Source organism: Pipra filicauda, unplaced genomic scaffold (genome assembly GCF_003945595.2).
Source record: "Pipra filicauda isolate LSUMZ 115617 unplaced genomic scaffold, ASM394559v2 scaffold27_size4233163_pilon, whole genome shotgun sequence".
Classification (NCBI taxonomy): Eukaryota; Metazoa; Chordata; class Aves; order Passeriformes; family Pipridae; genus Pipra; species Pipra filicauda.
This window is the reverse complement of record NW_024104398.1, coordinates 3,875,652-3,896,315: the sequence shown is the minus strand read 5'-3', so window position 1 is coordinate 3,896,315 and position 20,664 is coordinate 3,875,652. Positions and strand designations below refer to the sequence as shown.

Sequence of the window (20,664 nt, the reverse complement as noted above, 5' to 3'; positions counted from 1 at the left end):
GGCAACTTTATTTCTCAGAGTAGCTTTCAGAGGTCTCCAGTCTCTTTCCATCAAATGCTGATGAAAAGGATATGTTAAAGACAAGTGCAAATTCTTTAATAGAAACAACATAGTTTTGTATTTGTGATGAGATTAAACACATAATTTTGACTGAGTTAAGATGTTGAGGATTAGTCCTGTTTTAATGTTGAATTTTCACACTGCCTCTCAACGAGCTGTGAATAACATTTTGAATAAAGCGTAACTTCAGTTTAGTTTTCATTTTTTCCTTCCCTCATGTAGGATGTGCAACTGGATAAAAATAAGTAGTGTCGACAGTGATAAATAACAATAGTTATTGGTCATTGTTTTTCCTCATACACATAATTTAGAATTTGGGTATTGAAGGACAGATTCAGAAAAAAAAAAATCAGGTAGATAACGCACAAACTGGTTGTAGATGTTCGTGATCTTTCCTATTGCAAGTTTACTCCAGAGGATAGTTTGGCCCAATCCATACAGAATATCTTAATAGCTTAAGAGTAGCTTCTAAAAAAGTTGGAAAAGATAGTTAGACTTTCTACTTCTGGGGTAAAATCAGTTATACAGTAGAGTGCTTTACTCTTATTCTTCTTTCCCGCTTAAAAAAATTATGCAAAGATGAAAGACTCCACATAAACAAGAAATAAGATAAGGTTAGATGTGGATATGCAGGGACAGAATGTTAATAATGTGGAGCTGTGGACTCTTGAGAATAGTCATTCCTCTTCTGATTGAAGATGAGGTGCCAGAGGTGGTTTGTTATGATGCTCTCTCATAGCTGTATTGGAAAAGTGAGATAAAAGTATATATATACATTACTGGGAGAAACAACCAGAATACATTAATGAAGGAGTGGTGTTTGACCCGAGAGGTATAATAGGTAATCTCTGATTTCCCTAAAAAAGGTTAGATTTTGATAACTTAGTAAAATGCTATCGAGGTAAAATCATATGCAAAACCTGTGTGCCCTCAAGTGTGTGATTAATTCATTCATAGAAACTATAAAAACATACGGTACTAGAAGGATGGCAAAAATTAGGAATCCATGACCCTAGAGCATGTTTCCCTACTAGAATGACTTCAAAACTATAAGATCATCTGAATGTTTCACGTAAAGACATTTTACGTTGTTCCAGAAACAGCCTTGGGGTTTTTTTTTGAGCAGTAGTGGAAATACACTTTTATAACATTCAATATCAAACAGCTGTGATGGAAAACATACTGGAGGCATCATATCCAGAAACATCTAAAATGGATGACAGTCAAATGAAATGGGATTCCTTCCTGTCTCTCCTTCTAGCCTTTGCCCTCCTCCCCACCACCTGCCATGAAAAAGGAATCAAGGGATTGTTGAGGTTTTCCTGTTGTTATCATCACTGAATTGAAGCATCAGTAACTGAGGAATCAGAGAAGTGAATTCCATTTGGGCCAAAAAGATTAAATTTCTGAACTTATTAACTGTATCAGTTAACAACACTGTAACAGCACTGTATTAGGGGATGTGTTGGATCTGGGAATGAGTTCCAGGTGAATTTTTTTTTTTTTTGTCTCAGTATTCTGCATATGAGTAAGTAGGAGATGTCAGGAAGGGTTTTCTTCTATCCACTGTTGGAACTAGAGCTATCAATGTATGCACTGTCTTTGCAGCACAAATGTTCTCATACCACTATGCATACCAAAACATTTTTACTTCTGTTTCTACTGCCATCAACAGGATTATCGATGTGCTAGATTTCATGTCCAGTAAATCTCTGGTGAAACTCCAAGAGTTTTTGACATGTTATAGTGCAACTTGCAGAGCACAGTTTGAGAATGGCCTCAGGTACTTGTTGCTATAGGCAGAACTCCTCCAGAGTTCTTTCTGCTGCTTTCTATGGGTATGGTGGGTTGATCTTGGCTGGATGCCAGGTGCCCACCCAGCTGGTCCATCACTCCCCTTCCCAGCTGGACAGGGGAGACAATAAGATGGAAAACAACTCACGAGTTGGGATAAGGCAGTTTAATTAAAGCAAAAGCAAAACCAAAAGCTTGTGTGCACAAAAGCAAAGCAAAAGATAACACAGTTTATTCTCTACTTCCTATGAGCAACCATGGTTGGTCACTTCCTAGAAGCAGGGCTTCAGCTTATTCCTTAGCAGGCAGCCATTGTCTGCTCCAATGAATGTCCCCCTTCCTGCTCCTTGCCTTAACCTTTTTTCTGAGCTGACATCTTATGGTATGGAATATCCCCTTGGTCAGTTTGGGTCAGCTGGCCTACTTGTGTCCCCTCCAAGGATCTTGCCTTCGATTGAGGAAGGAATATTACAGTGCTGATGCTGTGCTCAGCAGTAGCCAAAATACTGTTGTGTTATCAACACCCTTCTAGCTACCAATGCAAAGCACAGCACTGTGAGGGCTACTGTGGGGAAATGAACTCCGTCTCAGCAAGACTCAATACAACAGGTTTTTAGGAAAAGCAGAATTCAAGTTTACAGTTCATTGTGGGTAAGGCCTTTCTGAGTGTCATATAAAAACTGGTAATAAAAATTCCAAAGGAAGTCAGCTGAATATTGGACCCAGCATGTAGTCGATAAGGATCAGTTATTCAGTACTGACACAGCATGGCAAAGCTATGAAGATATTGCTTATTTCAGCTTCTATTGCCAAGATTGGGTGCTTGACAACTCAATCAACAAAGGATGAAAATGGAAGAAAGAATTTGAATCACTGGTTTATGATGAGAAAGATACTCAGAATGATTCCTTTGGTCTTTCCTTTCAATAGGAGGTTGTATAGGAAGGAGTAAGGGAAGTCTAAAATCCCAAAACAAGAGACAGATCAATATGCAGTGGCATCAGCAAAGGCACCAATGACCATTGCTGGTCATTTCAGACAGCTCACTTTCTTCTCCTCTGTGTAATCTTTCTTCAATTTTCCTTCTGCATATTCCTTCTTTTACCTTAGTCTACTAAATACCCACCTACAGAGTGCATATTTTCCGTGTGCCGAGTATGCAACCTTTCTCTGAGGCAGTGATTTTCTCACTCAGCACTTCCTCCTCAAATTCTTTCAGTGTCAGGCTCCCACCCACCTCAGTGACTGAAGATAACTATCATCCTGCTATTCAAATCAATGCAAGTAGATACATACCCTTTTTCCCCTTTTCTACTCACATTTTGTTCTTAACTGGTTGGGGCAGGAGAATAAAGACAAGCAAATAGCACAGGGCCCATTGCCTCGGTAATGAACATGTCTGTGTATCTTCTGCCCAGTGAAACATCTGATCGACTCTTTTTGGAGGAAAATTACATCCATATATTTTCAGTTATTTTTGAAAGCCATGTGACTCATTGTTAGGCTTATCCTTGCAAAAATAAATCTGGATTTCTCAGGTGGGACAGGCAATCATCATTCAATCTTATACTATTACAGTGCAATGAAGAGAGAACCCTTATGCTGCTTGCGATCCAGAAGCTGTGGGGATTACTGCCAGAGGGGACAACTGTGCAAACCAGTATGGAGGAAATGTTAAACTGGCCTGGTAGAAAGCTTGGTCTGCTCTGGTGTGAAGTAGTTTCTACTTCTCCTTAAGTGAAACATGTGTAGACCCCTGTTGTACAATTTTTCTTTGTTGCTAGATTACCTACCAGCATAATAAATACTCCCTATATTTCTAAGCCCAGAGTTGAAATTCTCATTAGTTATCAGGTGACAGCTCCCCAAAATCCCCTTTTGTCTATGTGTTACCAGTGTGATTGCTGAAAGTAGCTTCAGGCTGTCCTATGTGATAAATCAGTGTGGGACATGAATTTGTTTTGCTTTTCCATTATAGACCATAGTCTCATCTGGCTCCTATTTATTCTATGTGTACTACTTATATAAAAACAGAGACTTCAAATTTGTACTTATATACACACTGGCACAACCCGAGCTGCTATTTTTTGTACTTCCTTACTTCTGTGCTCCATGGTCTGGCTAAGCAAGGTGTATTGATGATGTTATTTAAAGTTGGAAAACTATCTATTTTGCCACTCCAGGCTTTACATGAGAATATGTACAACTATCAGAGCCACTACTTACACCTCAGTATTATTTTTATTTGTACCATTATGCAGCAGTTGCTACTCTTGTGGAACCATTTAAAAAAAGGCCACACATTTCAAATGATAACTGTAAAGCCCTAGGCACAAAATGGCAGATTTAAGGGTGTTTTAATGTTTCCTTAACATTACTTCAGTGTATTCATACCCCAAGCATTATTTTCTAATCAAATGTAATACTGCAGAACATGAGAGTGTTTTCACTTTCCTTCTATCAGTAAATGCTTAAACTGAGAATGTTCAAGCCCTGTTTTCAAACAGAGATGCATTAGTGGGAAATAGGAGCAGGTTGCCCTGCTGTCCTATGAAGCCACCAAAAGCTGATGAAGCATTTTTCAGTCATCCACAGAGCTGACATACTCTGGATCCCAGTACATTAAATAAATCTAATTATGACACTTTAATAAATATGTTAAAGACATTTATTTGAGGCCAAAGTCTGGAAGAAACGAAGAACATGTTCCAACAATAAAGCTCTTACACCTGGATATTAACCTCTTCAATGCCCTGTGGACATATGGCTTCAATCCAGAAAAGCATCACCTGTAGTTCACTATGGATGTCTGCCATACATCCTCATATCGCAGAGAAGATAAATATGACACTTTTAGTAAGTAGGGAAGCACACTGACTCCAAACATGTAGAATTTACTGATGCTGCAAGATTAGTGAGCCAGTAGAGATAGTACCAAAATTGTTCACTTGCAGCTTGTTAGATCAGAAAATGGGGTTTGGATTTAGCCTGTTCATGTCCTTTATTATTCGCTGTTCTCAAATACTTATGTGAGCAAAGCTATGTTCCTACAAACATCCACAAACAGCAGATTTGAGCACTTGCCAAAGGAATATAACCAGAAAACAAAACCTGTTTTCTGATAAAATGGCATTCATTTTGGGAGAAAGCAATGGCTCATAAAGAACAGACCATCAATATGGGAACAGACATAACATCACATGACTGGTCACAACACTCCATTAGTGAATCCTAACTATTGAATGATCAAGTAAATGTTTCTGCTTTGGATTGTCCAAGGCTTAATTGAGCTGTCTGCAAGCAAGGAGCAAGGACAAACTATGGTATTCCCTCTGATATTCCTTGGGAAAGCAATTCTGTGAACCGCTCTTGAACTAGGCCAGGGTTCAGCCAGCGGAATCCCGGATTGTCTTACAGGAAAATTCAGTTGTCCCTGTGAGTCTGCATTACTTTGACAGAGTTTATTTTAATTACATAGATGTTATTCCACAAACACAATTCTGGGGTTTGAAAATATGGGGGTACAAGGCGGGAGATTTATATGGCAGCAGATTTTTCCTATCATACTCAGTGCTAGAGGGAATTGAAATTTGCAAATGAATATGCAATTAAAAATCCCACACAAAACGCAAAAAAAAAGATTTTTATTGTGCTTTTTCTGTGTCAATATCACAAAGTAATTACACAAATGCTTAGTGAATTTCACTACCCTGCTGCTTTACAGAAATCAGTGTGACAATTTACTAACAACAATTAACATCTTTAAATTTATTTAATTCTATTTAAAAGCAAAGAATGCCATCCGTGGGGTCCTTTTTTTCAGTCTTTTATAGATCAGTGTTGTCTTCTGCTTCTATTTCAAATGGACATTGCTGTACCTTTAAGCACAAAATATATATATATTAATATTCTCAAAAAAATGTGGAGCCTTGTTTGCAATCAATGCATATTCCCCTTTTGTGTAAGAATAACAGATGTTGATAGAAATAGCCATTGGGTTTGTAAAGAACCCATTTCATGTGTCAGAATAGTTGTGCCTCTTCTAGATGAAATGTCAAAAGCAGGCAGATATCTCAATGTGAAATGACCTTAAGAAAAACCCGACCTCGCCAAAGATGACCTTTTTCCAGCAAGAAACATTAAAATTACAACCATATTGATGCTTCAGCTTCAAAAACAATATGTATTTCTTTTTTAGTGTTTTTCTGTCTTGGCATCCTACGTATTTTAAATAAAGATGTACAGTAGTCCACTTTATACTGTTTCTGTTGAGCTGATTTATGGTCATGGGTTTGTTTTATAAATGTATTCATACACAGGGACATGCATAACAACATTTTCATAAATACCGATATACATAGAGACACATACATAAATGCAATTATATACATTCAAAAGGATCAAACAATATTATCTTAATTTCTCAAGGGATCTAACATTTTTTTGTGTCCATATTACATTGGTAGAATGTATTACTTACTGTAACTGAATTAAATCTTTTCGCAGTATCTTACTTCTCTGAATTTTTAACAAATCCCCATGGCCTTACTTTCTTCAAGGAAAATGTATGTTTTATCAAAGTGTTAATCAAACTGAAGTGTCTAAGGTTCTTATAAAGTAACATTGCAGAAGTAATCACATATAATAGTGTATGTGTGTGCATGTGCCATGGTTGATTAGTGGCCTGTAATTTCTCCTTTAAACTAGGAAAACAAAACAAAACAAAAGCAACAAAAAAACCCTAAAACAAATAAACAAAAAAACCAAAAACAAAACCAAAAATATTCTTTGCTAAGTACTGGAGATGTAAAATTTCTCTTTTTGCGAGTGACGCAGAATCTCAATCTCAACTTTTGATCTAAAGTTCACAGTGATTTGAAATTAAAGGCTGAAGTTCCTATACACCGGAGATCTTCAGGAAAGCGCCAGATGTTCTGAAAGTTCTTGTCTGTGTACAGGATGATTAATGAAGTACACAGGGGTTTTGGAGGTCAAGAGTGTTAAAAGTTTATTCAAACTCTGCCCATATAAACCAAACCTTGCTCACAGCCCCTCCTTAGCTGATCCGTACCTCCAATTGCCTTGTCCCCAGTTCCCTCTTTCCCTACCCACAATCTGTGCTCCCTCCTTCCAGACACTGTTCCCATCTCTCTGGAAGACATTCTGTTGACTGAAGCAATGGGGAGTACTCAGCATGTCCTCTCAAAAACTGTGCTGGGAAAGGACAAACACAATCTCAGGAGATGTTCTGTGAGATGGTTACAGAGTAATCTTTTTCGATCTTTTCCTCCCTTTCCTGTCATCTCTCAGCAGAGATAAAGAAGAAAAGTTGCCTCAGCTCTTCTCTGTTTAAGTAATGTTTCTTGCACTTATTGTTTCCCATCTCCATCCCATTTCAAAGAAACCATTTCTTCTGAAATCATTGGAACAAGTCACTAAAAAGCCACAATCTACACACAGATTTCATAGAATCATATAATTTTTTAGGTTTGAAAAGACCTTTAAGATCATTAAGTCCAACCGTTAACCCATCACTGCCAGGCCCACCATTAAACTATGTTCCCAAGTGCCGCATCTACACCCCTTTTAAGTAATTCCAGGGCTGATGATTCCACCTTTTCCCTGGGCAGACTGTTTGCAGCTCTTGACAACCATTTCAGGGAACAAAATTTTCCTGATTTCCAATCTAAACCTCCCCTGGCACAACTGGGACCCTTTTCTCTTGTACTATCACTTGTGACTCGGGAAAACTGACCCTCCCTTTTGCTTCAACCTCCTTTCAGGTAGTGGTAGATAAGATATCCCCTGATTCCCCTTTCCTCCAGGCTAGGTAACACCAGCTCCCTCAGTCGCTCCTCATAAGACTTGTGCTCCAGCCCATTCACCAGCTTTGTTGCCAATGTCTGAACATGTTCCAGCACCTCAATGTCTTTCTTGTAGTGAGAGGCCCAAAACTGAATACTGGATTTGAGGTGTGGTCTCACCAGTGCGAAGTACAGGGGGACCATCACTGCCCTCTTTCTACTGGGCACACTATTTTGAATACAGGCCAGAATGCCAGTGGCCTTCTTGGCGACTTAGGCACACTGCTAGCCCATGTTCAGGCAGCTGTTGACCAATAGCCTTAATGAATTGCTATTATATCTCATACTACCTATGTTACCACATTGATAAACCACCAAGAGCTGTTAAACTTAAATTTCTCAGCTTAACGGATAGTGTCCAGTTTTTTACCTTTCATTTCTCTCAGTCCTTTAACCCAACACAGAAAGCATCCTTTATTGTCTTTTAGGGGAAGAAAAATTGCTGAAAAGAATTTATATTTTACCATTTCTCTGCATCCTTGAAGGTCTTTAATTTTACTCAGCAATTTAGTTCTTGCATATCGACACATTCAGGGAACACATTTATTTTGATTGAGACTATCCTTAGCAAATAATTAATTCAACATATCCAAGTAGAGTTTGTTCAAAGTGCTTGTTACAGGGAGAATTTAGAGCTCCCAGTGAATACTAGAGCAAAAGGGCCTGCCCTCTGGCCGGGGCAGAAGGGATGAGATGTTAGCAGCCAGGGGAGTAGGCCTGGAGAGGAAGATGGAGATGGAATATAGCCAGGCAAGGAATTTGAGGTTACATTAGCATCTTTGCAGAACCATTTTGTTTTGTTTGTTTCCTAATTTCATGTCTCTGATTGGATAATAGCATCTTTTCTTTAAGAAAGAGTGGAAATTCATGGAAACTCAAGACGACAATGAAACATTTCTGTTGCAAACTTTAATGTGCCAGAACCACATAGTACAAGTACATATATATATATATATGAGTCTTTACTTACCAGATCCTCATTACTTTTAGCTGACCTCTTCCTTACTACTCTTATCATTGCTGACTTGCCTTTCACCAGCATGACTGATGGCCTGATTTGGCTGGGTTGTTCAGGAAGATTTTCTGCTTTTAAAGGATGCCTTTTTAACCTCAATAAACCCCTGTACTTCTCTGCTTAACCATAGTTTTATTCTCACCATTTTACTTTGTTTTTGTTCTCAATGATACACAAACCATCTGTGCCTCTAACACAATGTTCTTGAATAGCCTCCAGGCTGTTTCTGTGGTTTTAAAGTTTTTTACTTTGCCCTTCAGCCTGCTGTTAACCATTTTCCTCATAGTTTTAAAATCTGCCCTTTTAAAGTTTGTCACTTTTTTGCTCCTGGAGGGAATTGTGTATTGGGTTGTGTGGCAAGGTTTTGGTAGTGGGGTAACTGAACAAGTGGCTTCTATGAGAATCTACTAGAAGCTTTGCCCATGTCTGATGGAACCAATGCCAGATGGCTCCAGGACAGACCAGACACTGTCCAAGACCAAGGCCATCAGCAGCAGTGGTAGAGTCTCTGGGATAATTTATTTAAGAAGAAGAAAAAAACAAAAACAACCCTGTGCAACTGCAACCAATAAGAGGAGTGGCACCCTGTGAGACAAACATCTCTGCAGACACCCAGTGGAGAAGGAGAGAGAGGAGGTGCTCCAGGTGCCAGAGCAGAGACTCCTCTGCAGCCCCTGGTGAAGACCATGGTGAAGCAGCTGTCCCTTTGCAGCCCATGGAGATCCATGGTGGAACAGAGATCGACCTCCAGCCTGTGGAGCACCTCATACCGGATCAGGTGGATGACTGAGGGAGGCTGTGACCCCACGGGAAAAAAATGCTGGAGCAAGGTCCTGGCAGAACCTGTGGATCCATGGACAGAGGAGCCCACACTGGAGCAGGTTTGCTGGCAGGACTTGTGACCCTGTGGGGAACTCCTGCTGGAGCAGCCTGTTCCTGGAGGACTAAATCCAATGGAAAGGATCCCATGCTGGAGCAGTTCATGAAGAACTGAAACCCATGGGAAGGTCCCATGTTGGAGAAGTTTGTGAAGGATGGTCTCCCATGGCAGTCACTCCATGATGGAACAGGGTAAGAGTGTGAAGAGTCCTTACCTTTGAAGGCAGGAGGAGCAGAGACAAATGACCACAACCTCCATTCTCCTCCCCCCTTTGCCTGGAGGGGAGGAGGAGGTCGAGAGTTTGGGAGTGAAGTTGAGCCCAGGAAGAAGGGAAAGGTGGGAGGAAGGTATTTTTAAGGTTTGGTTTTATTTCTCATTATTCTACTCTTATTTGATTGATGATAAATTAATATATTTTCCCTAATACAAGTCTGTTTTTCCCTTGACAGTAATCAGTGAGTGATTTCTTCTCTCCTTATTTCAACCTATGAGCCCTTTCTTACATTTTCTATCCCCTGTCCAGTTGAGGAGGGAAGTGGCAGAGCAGCTTTCGTGGGCACCTGGCATTTAGTTGCCTTCTAGTACAAGACCTGATTGTAAAAGGATTGTTGTTAGCCAATGGAGTTCATTTTGTAGAACTAGAAAGTCCTTGAATTTGAGATGTTTAAAATAATAAAGCCTATATTTAAGGCTCAATCCAATTTGATGAAGACTGCATCAAAATTTCCATGGACTTTGTGGTGACTCAACAGCTAGCAGAAAATACGTGCTTGCTATCAGTAATTTTGCCTATCAACACTGATATTTCAATAATGATCAGCTTACAGGAGAAAGAACTTTCTCATGTTTACAACATTTAACCCAGAACATTAGAGGTTTGAGTTCAGCTTTTTATCCTGCTAGAGCTTCTTTGTTTGATTTTGAGAAAGCAATTACTTTGTGGTTTTGTAACAGCACACCCCTTACCTGAGTGAGGTGACTCCTGGAGTGAAGCCTAATGTGCTCCCTGGACTTTGCTTCTCATTGTCATGTGTCTGCCAAAAGTAGCCTCAGCTTACCCCAGCTCAGTTTTTCTGCAAAACTCAGCCTCCAATGTCAGTAAGCAACATCTAGGACTTACTGTGAAAGACCATGGGACTGTAAGTAGAACGCTGTTGCCTGTTCTTTTTCAGACCCATAACCACATAGCATGAATGAAAGCCATAGCTAGAGGTTGTTGGACCAGGCCCAAAATAAAATGACAGACAGGAAAACATATATTCAAATACAAGTCCTACCTGCCCTTTTCCTTAGCAGAGAAATTTGGATTTAGCCCAGAATTGATTTTGACAATTGCAGAAATGAGGTAGCCACCAAGGCTGCTCTCTGCAGAACTGTACACAAGTAGCCCCTTCCATGGTGCTTCCTGGGGCAGCACCCTGGCTTTCCAGGATGTGTGAGTTTTCTCCAGAAGCAAAAGTCATAAAAGGCCTTCTAACACAGGGATCTATGCATCTGATGGTATCATGTTATCTGCTGCCTCATTTTTTTTCATGGGAAAACTATAATTCTTCAATAAATCATGTTTTAGTGTGTTATAAAGAACTAAATACTACAGTAATGAACCCTTACCTTTCATATTGTCTCAAAGTTTTGAAATTTGTAACAGGAGGTTTGTAACTTTTTCCCTATTTTCTGTGAATATCTTTCAGTCCTTTTTTCCTCTGACAGTCTAGTTGGGTTAGGACACGCTGATGTTTCTAATTATAATTGTACTTAACTCAGGAATGAGTTGACTAAGGTAGCAGATTTAAACAGGAGCATTGCCCTCCAAACCCCTCTCATTCAGGTGTCCTAAAAAGGACAATAGGAACGTGTGCACACGAGCAAATAAGAGTTGCCATCATAAATAAGGATTTCCGGATCAGATTTAGGGTAAATAGGTCCTGCTAGTTCTCCTTTGCCACTCAGTAATAAAACAGTAAGATCCAGGAGTAAAACAGTAAGTAGGAGGAAGCTGATGTGCAAAGCCACCTGAGGACACCTGGTAGACACAGGCACGTGAAGGGGGAGGTGCAGGTGTGCACAGTTGAGCAGTGATTCCAGAATGTATAGAAAATTGACCGCTATTGCATGATAAAGCATAAGCCATATGTATCCTCAAATTCATGTTATGTGCCTGGGATAAGGCAACAAGCACCCATATTTTAAAAACTATCTTTATTTAATCAGAAGATGGGATTAGAAAGGGAGAGATGAGGTGACATGACGAGAGTTGTATAGGATTGCTGACAGAAGCAGTCTGCCTCTGTTTTAGTCCCTGGAGAAAGTGTATGTGGACGCACTTGATCCAATTTTCAGCTATAAATCAGAATCAATCAATCCACTGTAGTCAATCAGTTTGTCATTTTCACTTGCTTTTGGTAGTTACCAGGGAAATTGGCTCAGTTTTCTTCTGAAAGTTCTTTTCATGAACCTTCCTTACTATAAAAGTGTGCTGGACAGAACCAGATTAATTAGGTATGAAATACGGAGAGAGAAAATGAGAAGGGAAAGGAAGAAGGAAAGATAAAAATCTAACGAGAAAAAAAGAGGAAGCAAATAAACCAGAGAAGACTATCTAAGGCAAATCCAAAAGATGAGGTGTTTCCCAGACCATTTTGGCCTTGTTATGACTGCAGCTACAACAAAGAAATCTGTAGACCCTTCTGGTTTGATATGCAGAGACAAATCCCATCCACTCCTAAGCAGCTGTTGTAATGATGTCTAGAATTTACTGGGGGATTGCAGCCAGGGATGAAGAGAAAGTTGGCCAGAAAGCAAAGATGGGATAGTCAAAAGAGAAAGAAGAGAAAGAGAACGTAAATACTATTACCTAAGTAGGCAAAATCTCAGGTAAAAAATAATAATTAAAAAAAAGGGTGAGAATACAGTTTTTATAACCAATTCAGTATCATTATTTTTCTCAAACTCATACATAAAGGTGCCTCTACTCTTATTTACAGTCTTTGTGTGTGTGTGTTTGCACACATTTTCTGCCCACTAATGCATTCCAATGGTGCTCTAGAATGAAAGAAGACAGGAAAACTATGGTGAAATAGCTGTTTCCAAGTGATTTCCAGCATTTTCCCTATGAGGTTTTATGCCCACTATTCTGACTAGATCAAAAGGTTTGATATCTAATACGTGAAGAAGAGGACAGTGGACTTGAGATTTGGAGAAGCAAATGCTTAAGAGTATGTGGGAAAAAAGGAAGGGAGAAAGAGAAAGAAAATGGTAGCTGTGGTGTGAAGAGAAGGTGAAAAGAAGCTTTGTACTACTTTTCTAAAGACAGTCGTTCATATGATTGAACAGTGAATTTCAGCTGCTTTTCTATGCAATATTCTGAAGAAAGCAAACAATACCTTAATCTTGGACAGAAATCCCTTGAAAGGGTGGAGTTATTGCACTGCAATGCCCAAAAGAAAGTATCACCTTGTGGTATTTCTCTCCATCTCTCTTTCAGGGCGCTACTTACTGTAGGTCTGTGTAAACAAACCAAGATACAAATATGAAAAAAATTGTATTCCACATGACTGACCTCTTCTGCTCTATGAAGACAAGTTAGGAATTGCTGGATATCTGTGGCTTCTGGCACAATGAGTCGGTGGTGTCAGAAGAAGCCATTGGTACTGAAAGAAGAAGCAACAATATTGTCACATGCTGGAGGAAGAATTGAGAAAACAGCGGAAAAGGCAAGATGCGAAGACTCTGAACATAACAAATGCATACGAAGAGCACCATCACATTATTTCTATCACACCATGTCTTTCTCCTGCAGTTTTATATATTAATGCTTCCTTAGATTGGGATTTTTAATCTGTTCTGCTCCATTGCACAGTTATATCCACCCTGAACTGTTGAGAGTATCTCTGGTTCCCTTAATGTCTAGTGTAATTCTCCATTTCTTGAGACATAGCCAAACTTCTTCTCTAGTCTGTAGCAAAGGATCATTTCATCCAATTGATTTATAATTTTCCACCCTGACTCTGTAGTCAGTTATATCAGACCTCTTTGGCCAAGCTCTCTCATTTTTAGTTTTAAGGCGCTGATGTTAACGCAAAGACATTTTTATATTTCTATTTTACAGCTAATGGTGGAGTTTTCATTAGCCCCTTTTAGGTGGAACTCTAAGGACCTCTATTCTCTACTCTGAGGCCCAGGTGCTAGTGATGTGACCTTGGGTAAATTACTCAACCCCCCTGGATTCCAGACTGGATTTTTATATTAAGAGGGTGACTCAGAAGGGGCTCCAGTGAAATTTGTGGAATTTCAGCAACAAGAAAGGAATCTGAATGAGAAAAACTTAGTCCCCTGTACTTAATTTTTCAAACACAAAGTAGCATCATCATCTCCTTCTACGTTTAATTTGTTTATAAAATATTGAAATCCTCCTGGAAAAGTACTCAACTGGTACAACTTACTACACAGATTGTTGTTTCTGGAAAGTAATTTCCCTGCCCCTTATGGTTTCCTAATAATAATGTCCTGGAAAGGAAGCACAATACAAAATGGTGTCCCTATACTCTCTTATCACCAGAAGACGCATCTTCTGTCACGTCCACTGGTAGTCAGTCTTCAACCCTTACAAAGAAACGACAGGATAGAGTGGAAATACCTTAATGATTTCATGAAAGTACAAAATTAAGTGCTCTTGCTGGTAGGACTTTGAGAATAAAAGCAAAAATAGTAGTTTCTTTGCTTAATCATAGGCAATTTTTTGAGGGAAAAAATTTCTTTTGTTTCGTCAGACTGGTGCACTGACAGTCACATATACAGAACTGGTAGGTGCAGTTAAATTTCATTAGTTGAGGGACAAATCTTATGCTATATTTTTGGTGATAATGTGGAAACAAGTTTGGTGGACACAGCTACAAAGCCGGTTGAGATTGGTATTTGAACCTTTGTTTTCTTTTCTGGAAGTGTAGCCAATTTTCCAATTATACCAAAGTAATTAAAAAAAAAAGAAAAAAAAAAAAGAAAAAAAAGAGGTGAGGACTGGAAAAAACTTTGAACATTTGATTTAATTTTTATTAGCTCAAATGAAGTCACTGAAAGACCTTTTAGCTCTGAAATCATAAATACTTGGGAGCTGGGCTGGGGTATTTTTGTGTTTGTGCTTTTTTTTGTGTTGTTTTTTTTTTTTTTTCTAAAGATGCCTAAATTATGTCCAAGCAAGGCTGAGCTACGTTTAAAAAAAAATGTGAACAGCAACCTTTCAAATTTATTCAGACTAATGAGCTAGTCTAAATTTTGAGAATACTAATTCACAGAAGTTGGTTCAGTGGTGGGAGAAACACAACAAGGTTGTCACAGCCTGTGAACAAAGTGAATTGGTTATATGACTGACAGTAAAGATTTCTTTTAACATCAGTAAAAGGAGGCTGAAGTGACAGGTAAAAGGACAGATGCAGAATTCTGCAGCACTCTGAGAGTTTGTGTACTATCACTAAGGGACAAGTTGACTTGATACCAACTTAATAGGCTCAGCAGGGGCTGAGCAAAGGGATGGAGATTGTAAATGGGTGTAATAGGGCATCTATACTGTATCAACCTAAGCATGAAAACTATCTAGCTGGTTTTGGCTGAGGAAATTAATCACATTACCTTTAAAGTCAAGCTTGTCTTTTAATCTAGGACCTGCTCAGTATACAATATTTCACAGGAATCATGCACATAATTTTAGTCACTTTTACTCATCTCCAAAATGAATTTAACATCATCACAAGGCAGCTTAGATTCAACATCATCTCTGAGAAAATTAAATAGTGGAGCAGAACTATAAATGCGAATCTTAAAACCAAAGAGGTGTAAGCAGGCATACAGCATTTAACATGCTGTATAATCTGCTAGCAAGGATGCTTGCATAAGAAAAGGTGAAGCTTCCACACTTTTCTTGTGCATGTCAGGTCCAGTCTAATGAGCCTCTAAGAACGTGTTGGCTATTGAATTCAGCACCAGATGAATCAGGATGGGAGATGTCTTGCCATCAGAAATAATTCTACAGTAGGAAGAAATCCTGCTGTGCTGAAAGTTGACCTCTTGGACAAACACGCTGTAATAAAAAGTGCTATTTGCTACGAGCGCATTGAGAGTTTTAAATCATCAGACTAAAGTACCCCAGGCTCTGACAGTAAAATTTTCATTCAAAGAAGGGCTCAGCTTCACAACACAATAAATTATATATGACTAGGACATATAAAACATTTAAAATATACAGAATTTCACTGTATTTGTGTTCAGTAGACGAGTTCAGCTCTTGAAGTACTTTTTTATGTCAATCTTGCCTATCCAGATGAAGGAGGGGGGAGTCTTTTTCTCAAAACAAGTAGAAGCAAAACGAACTGGCCATTTTCCACCAAGTCTCTGAATTTAATTGCTATATGGAAGTTTACTATGTATGATGTGCAACTGTATGTGGAGACTAGGGATGGCGTGCACCTATATGGGGAGATTTCAGTGCCCATTGAATAAAAAAAAGAAGGAGGTCTGGAAATCTTTAGGAAAATCTTGTATTAAAAAATTAATCACAATGGTGATTAATTAAACACAATGTCACAGGGATGTTACTGATTGGGGTATGCAGATTTAAATGATTCCCCAGTAGCTGCCACATGAACTTGGTGATCTCCTAGTGAGGCTAATTTTAGGCATAACTGCTGAAGGAAGCGGACTGCTGGACTCACCTGTCACATAACCACTGCCCCCGCATAGACCAAAAAAAAAGCATATTTTGTGATACTTCCACCACACACAAAAATAAATAAAAAATCAGGTTGTGTGATACAACAGCTTTGAGGAAATATTTCCTCTTAACCTCCTGACAGCCACAAGTACCAGACCCCCCCAACATGCCGGCATGGGCAAAAATAATTGCTGTTGAGAAGTCTTGAATTTCCAGGAAAATTAGAAGAAAAAGGTGAGGAGATAAAAAAATTCTAATCAGGGAAGGGTCAGAAATTATATAAACGTGGGAGAGGAAAAGCTATTTGTTTGGGGCCAGTTCTCTACGTATCAGCAAAACTTTCCTGGAGAAAAACCAAAAAGATTTGGACAATAGACTCTTTTAGAGCACAGATGAGCTCATGACCTGATTATAAATCAAGGGCGAGGTCCCTCTCTTCTGCAAGTTTATACACGACCTGTCTGCATAAGGAAAGACAGAGGAAACTTCTATCCATCTCACATCATGTGAACCAGAGGCAGCCAGGACCATAGTGTGCTCTTCTGTGCAGGACACACTTGCTATGGTGTTTCCAGCTGGAAATGTACCCAAATAAATGTTCAGATACTCTCTGACCCGCTCTAATGGAAGAAGGAAAATAGAGTAAAATGGCTTTGGACTTACCCTGTAGATGTAGGGTTAATGTCTTGCATCCAAATTATTAATAATGTATGGAATATACATGGAAAGAAGCAAAAAATAAAGTAAAAAGACGGGAAATATACTCAGTGGGTAAGCTCTTTGATAGCAAGCTATGACTTTTCCCCTCTGACTATACCATGCCCCCCACAATAATACACAGCTTTGTATCATATAGAAACCAGTCTAACAGACACTAACACATAATCACTGTCTAGCCATCTCAAGACTGGATTAATTGACATTAAAATAAGTCACAAGTGTAATTTATAGTTAGCATTTTAAAGGGAGTTGTGAGTGTAAGTAAGGGTGTGTCTGCACCAGTTGAATAACTACAGCAGAAACGACCTTTTACCATTATGCTGGTCCATCTTCCCACTCAGGCAATCCCTCAAGTGTTCACAAAACACTGACTTTCAGTTCCCTTAGGCTTTTCTGAAAATTCTGGTTTTATGTTTAATCCACTGTATGTCTTTTAAGTATATTCAGTATATTATGTGTTAAGTACCACTAACATAAGACCAGTTCTTCACTGTTGGTCCTGTAGCTTTTGGGATATAAGCTCAGGTAAATTTACATCAATAGACCTTCCTCACTTTACACTGGGAATATCAGTCTCCATTTCCCAGAGGAACACTGACTTTTGGGAAGAAAGCCTGCCTAGCTGTCTTCATGCACCCAAACATGTCCTTGGCTGCTGCTTCCCTTCTTCCTACTCTCTCTTTCTTACACATGGAGGGCACTTGTCACCTTACTTATCTTCTGAGGATGAGGAGCTTAAATCAAAACAGACAGACTCAAACTATATTCAAAAACGTTGGAAATAGTACCTTTTTTTTATGAGAAAGAAGTTTAACTGCAGTGTCTAAGTATGCAGACAGATTCATTCATGTGTGTATAACTTCTTGCCAAACCAGCATTCCAGGGCAGGTATTCAGTTAATCACAGTTTGCACAGGGACTTCAGCCAAACCCTCAGGTAGCTTTGTTATGTTTAAGTCTTTTATTTGCTATAATTCGGTATCCTCCACCTGTGTTCTCCGGAACCTACCAAAATCAAACTGGGAGGCATGATAAGCAAACCAGCTATTTACTCCCTGATTTTTTTCTTCCATTCTCTCTCATGAGGTTTAATATTGTGCCCAATCTATATAAAACATAGAACATCATAAATGGAGGGGGAGATATAACACTGCCAAGAGGCAGAGTTAAAAAATCAGTCTTTATGGTGCTATAAATGACTTTTTTTTCCTACTTAATCCTTTTTTGGAGGGAAAAAAAATGTCATCGGACGGGATTTCTGCACCTGAAGCACCTACGTTAGAACAAGTTGTAAAAAAAAATATTGATGATCGACACTATTTCAGTTAGGACATCCATCTGTTTTCTGGACAATGCAAATAATTGTATGTTCTGAAAGCAGAGCAGGATACAAGGCTCTTTACTGATTGTGCACCTCTTATCACAATAAATTGTAAGGATACAAAATTAATGAAAGATTTAGGAAAGCAATAAAGTATTCAAGAAAGATTATTTCACACACACACATACTCAGACACAGAGAGACAAAGAGAAGAATTAAGCTTGAAATCCACTCTGCTCACATTAAACCCAGATGTTTGGACTTCGTGCAAGTGGAGCGTGGAGCAGCTGCAGAGAGGAAATCCAATCCGAAACTACAGCCAAGCTGACTGTGGGGCCTTCATGTAGATCCAGTACAACTCCCTTCAGAGCTGAGGGGCAGAGGTAGGTTGTTCTCACAACCTCTGACTGGCAACTGTCCTCCTCTCCTGTGCCGTCACTGGACCTTCTCACTGTAACTGCAGGCACCCTGTGGGTTTCAACAAATCTCATTCAGGATGCATTACTCTGAATTGAATTCTTTCACCAAAATTAATTTCCCACATATGCATTCAGAGTCAAACTTCATTAAAGAGAATAAAAAGTTACTCCATAATAATTATCAGAAAGCAGATTGTTTATAAAATGTAATGAAGTATTTATCCAGCTTTTGTTTTGCTTCTGAATTCTGAATCAACATTAAAAACATGTCTTGCTTTTCTTTTGAAAGGTTCAGTGTCTCCAGTATAACACATTCCAGACTGACAGAAAAGGATAGGATATTTGTATACATAGATATAGGTGATATTGATATACAGCTGTAGACACACACACATATTGCATTGTTTACATAATTTATTTCTCAGCTGAATCTCTTAAGGTCCTGATACAATGCAATAACTTCCTTATTCAGAATTCTACACACAATTTCCAACAAGTACTTAAACATGCTTTAATTTTATTCCTGGAAATCTTAAAAGCATTTAGAAAGCAGTTGCTGTCTCTTAGAAGAAGAGACCACAATATGAATCTGAATACTGGATTAACTATTGAGGCTAATGTAGCATGTTAATAATACAGCAGGTTCACACTGCTGGTTGCTTTTAATAACACAGCAATACACTGAAATTCATGCTACCTGGCAGAAATTGTGTCCATAGTCTCATATAATAATATTTAGAAGCTGCTTCCAGACTGCATTGACTCAACTCAAATTTTAGACAAAAAAAAAAGCTTTATCCTTACCTAGTATTTTACATTTGAGGATCTTAAAGTACTTTAGTTTCCCATAGTATTAACATAAAACAATAGTATTTTCATATTCTCTTTTATTCGCATTTGACTTCTTCCTTTCCTTTTGTCTTCTCTCTCACACATCCACTACGTATATACAACTATTCCTGCTTCTTTTATCTATACCTGTATAGATTAATTCCTTTTGATATGTCCATCCTGCATGCACTTACGTATCTAGAATGAGTTCCTGCCTTCAGATTTATATGAAATAAAGGAAAATAATTTCTAGAATTAAAAGAAAAACACACAAAACCTAGCAACACTGTTCTATATCTTAAATGTGCGTCTTTGTATTTTAAAACATCAAGCCTCATTACAGAACAATGGCTGAGATTGTTGGTAATTATGGCTTAGAAGAAAGATTTTAACTTTCCTGACACAGAAAGCTCCTTTTTTCATTTTTATTTTTTTTTTTTTCTCCCCACAGCCCAAGCTGTAATTGTTGAAGAGCCAGAGTGGGGAAATTCTGGGACCTGATTAGGGAGCAGAACTGACCATGACAGTAGTCCAATTCCCATTCCTCCACTGAGGATAGTCTGATCATTCAGAATGCTGTCAGCTGGAGCTGGAGATTCAACTTAGAGAAGACCCTCCACATCAGTGGGCACCTGTCCGTGGTCAGAGAAGTTAGATCCAACACTGAAGGCACACCTGAATGACTAGAAGTCAAATTTAGCTCAAAGGACAAGTTGGCCATCTTCAGTGTAGAAGTCCTAGGCAGTTTGGCTGTTGTTCTCAGCTGGTTATTTTATGAGTATTCTCCTGTTTTTTATGTAGGAATCTGAAAAATGAGCTTGTGGATCAGGTGAATGTCTACCTAATTCAACACATTTGCGTATAGAAGCTAACTTAAAGAGAAAAGCTCTGCAATAAATAGTTAACAGCTACTGAAAAAAAAATTCTCCCACAAATAAAAATTTCCTCCTCTCTTAAATACCCACAGATTGGCTTACTTGCAGATTCTGCTTTTGCATCAAAACCTGTTGTTAACAGTAACATTACGTTGAGATAGTCTTGTTAGCTATATACTTAGC

General features: G+C 38.8%; 1 long non-coding RNA gene across 1 annotated transcript; it reads right to left on the bottom strand.

Annotated features, from left to right (window-relative positions):
* Nucleotides 1-5,511: 5,511 nt before the first annotated feature.
* On the bottom strand, nucleotides 5,512-17,131 carry LOC120323525. Its single transcript, XR_005564049.1, has 3 exons — nucleotides 16,980-17,131; nucleotides 13,173-13,263; nucleotides 5,512-5,732 (listed from the first exon to the last, which is right to left on the bottom strand). It is a non-coding gene; the product is annotated as an uncharacterized LOC120323525 (long non-coding RNA).
* Between the last annotated feature and the right edge of the window lie 3,533 nt (nucleotides 17,132-20,664).